The sequence below is a fragment of the Amblyomma americanum genome, chromosome 9 (assembly GCF_052857255.1).
Source record: "Amblyomma americanum isolate KBUSLIRL-KWMA chromosome 9, ASM5285725v1, whole genome shotgun sequence".
Taxonomy (NCBI): Eukaryota; Metazoa; Arthropoda; class Arachnida; order Ixodida; family Ixodidae; genus Amblyomma; species Amblyomma americanum.
Genome location: NC_135505.1, coordinates 122,188,223 through 122,192,736, shown reverse-complemented (window position 1 = coordinate 122,192,736; position 4,514 = coordinate 122,188,223).

Here is a 4,514-nt window from a genome sequence, read left to right as displayed (position 1 = left end):
TCACGCCATAGTGCGCAGTTCGACAGGGGCGCACAACCCAAAAAATACCAAGCATGGCGGAGCACCTGCTACCACCCCGCTTCAAAGGAGATGTCCCCCAACATCCATCCATTCGTAACCGCCATCTCTAGCAAGACGCAGTAAAAACTGACCGATTCGTATTTGCCGTCGCGACGCAAAACTCTGGTGATGGCGCAAGAGCTCTGCAGTCACAACAAAATTGGATACGCAGACGGCATTACGCATCAGAAAAAAAAAATATCTTGGTAGTCGCGTGACCATCTGCCCTCGCAAGGGCGCGCCAAGTTAACTCACGATCGGGACTAGGGAACAAAAGCGGCAAAAAAAAAACGGTATCCTCACAAAAGCAGGGGGGAGGGGGAGGGGGCGTGGAGAAGACAGCGCTCACCCGTGGGTATCTTCTGTACTTCGAAGATTTTTATTTCTTTCCTTCATTCTTCCTTCCTTTCTGTTCTGTATTTCCTTCTCAATCGTCGCGCAGACAGTTCACGCACGCTCGAGTGCAGTTCGAGTGCAGGCGTTGTATTCGATTCGGCGCGTTTGGCGTCGGCGTGGTTGTAATGGTATCATCGCCTCCGCACGCAGGCATGCAAACACTCGCACGAAAGTGCGCACGTACACGACTAAGCACACACACACACACAAAAGACAAACTCAACCCAGGCTACACGAGGCTTGGGACGATAAAGCACTATGCCCAGAAACCGTGCATTGTGTCTGCGCACGATTCTACTCCCGTATGTGCTCTTGTTTTCTTTTGGATGGTGGAGGGGCAAGACTGCCCTTTATCTGGGCGTGCATTTGCGAACCCCTCGGTACGCGAGGTCACGTGACGACCCCGATCTCTTGATGACTCGACGGGATATGAGGTCTCATTGTTGTGTGTCTAATCGCAACGTCGCTCGCCGGGAATTCCCTTCTCGGTCATTTTGCGGGCAGGTATACAGTCGGCTCCAATGCGAAAGGAAACACAGTGTCTTCGTTCCAGGGTCAGTGTTTTGCTTAATTTTGTGTTGACCTCCAGCGTTTCGCCTCCATCGAAACGTGAAAGGCGCCCGTGTGCTGAGCGATGTCGGTGCACGTTAAAGATCCCCAAGAGCTGTAAATTATTCCAGAGCCCTCCACTACGGCACCTCTTTCTCTCTTCTTTCACTCCCGCCTTCCTCCCTTCCTTTAAGGCGTGGTTCGGGTGTCCACTGAGATGTGAGACAATTACTTCGCCATTTCCTTTCCACAAAAAAAAACAATTTTACTCCAGCTGGTTGCATATGGCAACTGAAAAAAAAATTATTGAGGAAAGGAAATGGCGCAGGATCTGTGCCACATCTTGATGGACAACTGAACTGCGCGACAAAGGAAGAGATAAGGGCGAGAGTGAGAGAAGAAAGAGTTGCCGTTGTGGAGGAAAAATGAGAAAAATGAAAATTCTTTTTTGGGGAAAGGAAATGGCGCAGTATCTGTCTAACATCTCGGCGGACACCTGAACCGCGCCGTAAGGGAAGGGATGAAGGAGGGACTAATAGAAGAAAGGAAGTGGTGTCGTGGTAGGGGGCTCCGGAATAATTTCGACGACCAGGGGATCTCAGACCCGTATTGGAGGTATCCGGATTAATTTGAACCCCCTAAAGTCACATTGCGTCGAACACATGTGAAAAACGCGAGAAGTGAGAGAGTTACTGCGGCCTCTTCCTTTCCCCAAAACCAATATTATACTGGGCTGGTGTACCCATACTCGAACCTGACATGGGCGGCCATAGAGATGAAAAAGGCGCCCGTGTGCAGTGCGATGTCAGTGCACGTTAAAGATCCCCAGGTGGTCGAAATTATTCCGGAGTCCACTACGGCACCTCTTTCTTCCTTTCTTCTTTCACTCCCTCCTTTATTCCTTCCCTTACGGCGCGGTTCAGGTGTCCAACGATATATGAGACAGATACTGTGCCATTTCCTTTCCCCAAAAAACCAATTATTATTATTATGCCTGAATTGGTACTGGTATTGGCAGTGTCTGTGTGCTTTGTCCAGGGTTATGGATATTTAAAATATTCATAACCCTGTCTAACCTGTGAGTTAGTCCGTGCATATTTCGCACGTGGTATGTAGTGTCAAGAAATTGTGTTTGTGCGTGGTCTGAGCGTGAACCTGTCATCATAGTTTCGCAACCTGTCCCGTTGTTTCATTGTCCTCAAGAAATTCCCTTTTTGTCCTCGTCGCCTTTTTACACGTCTGTATCAAACGGCCAATTTAGGCCTGTTTTTCAGCCCACCTGCCTTGTCTAAGCACTTCCCGTTCGTGATGTGAACACATCAAGTTCTAGCTTCATTTTCATGTAACTGTATACATGTTCATGTTAACGTCGACTCATTCTCTGCATTCTCTCTATATGTTGTTTTTTTTTTTGTTCCCGCGTAATATTATTCTCTGTGTTGCAATTCTTGGGCTTACAGAGCATAGGGCACTGAAGTGTCCTATATTGTAATTTATAGTTCAGTGCACTCATCTCCTTAAGCTTAAAAACAAACTTCTCCTAAAGAGTACAGAATTCCAGGCGCCATTCTCAGTACCCCGCAAGCTTTTGACGGCAGCGCAGTGTTTGTATCACGCATGAACACTGCGGGTTGCTTTCTTGCATTGTCAGGGTCATTTTGTTGAATACATTATTTTTATGCTGTGTGGTACTTCCAGCGTGTAAAGTCTGTCTATCGTATCGTTTAATCAGAAGCGACGTTTGAACGATTTAATTTATAGTATTTCATGCTCTAAATTATTTCATGGCTTTTAATTATTTCATCTGCCGAGCTGTTGATTGCTAGAGTACACTGATAACTCTTGATATTATATTTTATCTCAGGAAGTACAGAATATGTACAGGGTACTTTAATAATAATAATAATAATAATAATAATAATAATAATAATAATAATAATAATAATAATAATAATAATAATAATAATCATAATAATAATAATATTACTAATAATAATTGGTTTTGGGGGAAAAGGAAATGGCGCAGTATCTGGCTCATATATCGTTGGACACCTGAACCGCGCCGTAAGGGAAGGGATAAAGGAGGGAGTGAAAGAAGAAAGGAAGAAGAGGTGCCGTAGTGGAGGGCTCCGGAATAAGTTCGACCACCTGGGGACTTTTAACGTGCATTGACATCGCACAGCACACGGGCGCTTTAGCGTTTTGCCTCCATAAAAACGCAGCCGCCGCGGTCGGGTTCGAACCCGGGAACTCCGGATCAGTAGTCGAGCGCCCTAACCACTCAGCCACCGCGGCGGGGCACAGGGTACTTTGGTAAATACGAATCGGGTTTCAAAACACACTGCTTCGTTTCAAGAGATTTAATTTCAGGTGATGTTATTACTGGCCGTCCCTTAGTGCACCCAAGGACAGTTATTTTTTTATATTATTACGTCAGTCTTGTCTCAGTGACGTATGTATATTTGCCGCGAAGGTGGAGTGAATGAGAGGGACTGCTGCTGGGTCCGAAATGCGGCACCAAATACCAACCGCAGTCGCTGAATTTCGAAGAAGGCGAACTGCAGAAATGTGCGCGCGTATGCGACGGCAGTGCAAGTCTAAGAGCCCCAAGTAGTGGAAATTCATCCTCAGCTGACCCTTCCCCATTACAGCGTCTCTCATAGTGTAGATTTGAGGCGTTAAATTCCTCATACTACCATTATTGGCTTCCACTGCAGGAGATATCTGAAAAGTTTTGATTAGAATTTGATTAAAAATTAAAGAACCCTGTGTTAGAAAGGGCTACAAGTAGCCATGCAATCAAAGCTTGCTGCAGATGTATGTTACAAACTGCAAATGTAGGCACCATCCAACAGCCACAAGCAGAAGTGGGTAACTGTTAGAAGACAACCAAGCCTATCGAAGAACCCAGGAGCGTACTACGGGCCCTTTCTAATTCCTTTCTTACGCCTTCTTAGTGGCAACCACCAACAATGCCGGCGCTGCTTCAATTCTGCTCTTGTGGATTGTACCATTAATTTTTAAATCTTTTCAGATTATTTAAAACATCTGAGGAAAGAAATTATCCACGGGAGCTGGTCAGTAAGCCTCCCGAATCCCGATAGACCAAGCGCCTTGATAGACACCAGTAAGTTTGATTGCAGTCTTTTCTGCTCTGTCTTCGACAACGTCGGATACTTTTAAAAATTGGCTGTGATTGCCGCCATAGGCAAGTCGAAAGGACACGCCCGCCTTTTTTCACTTCGGAATGCCGTTTGGAAAGAATAGAGAGAATTTGAATTTAGCGCCCTTTACTTGACCGATTGAAAATTGGAAACGAAACCAATCGGTCGACTTTCAACACAATGTTCTCTACACCACGGTTAAGTGATTTAAATTGATAAGTTTTCTAAGGAAGTAAAATGTTCAGGTAGCTAGCATACTTGTGTAGCTGCTAAGTACGGCATAACGCCGTTCACCATTTTCTCTGCCTGCAGACAAACTACACAAGAGTCAAGCCCCGCCAAGCC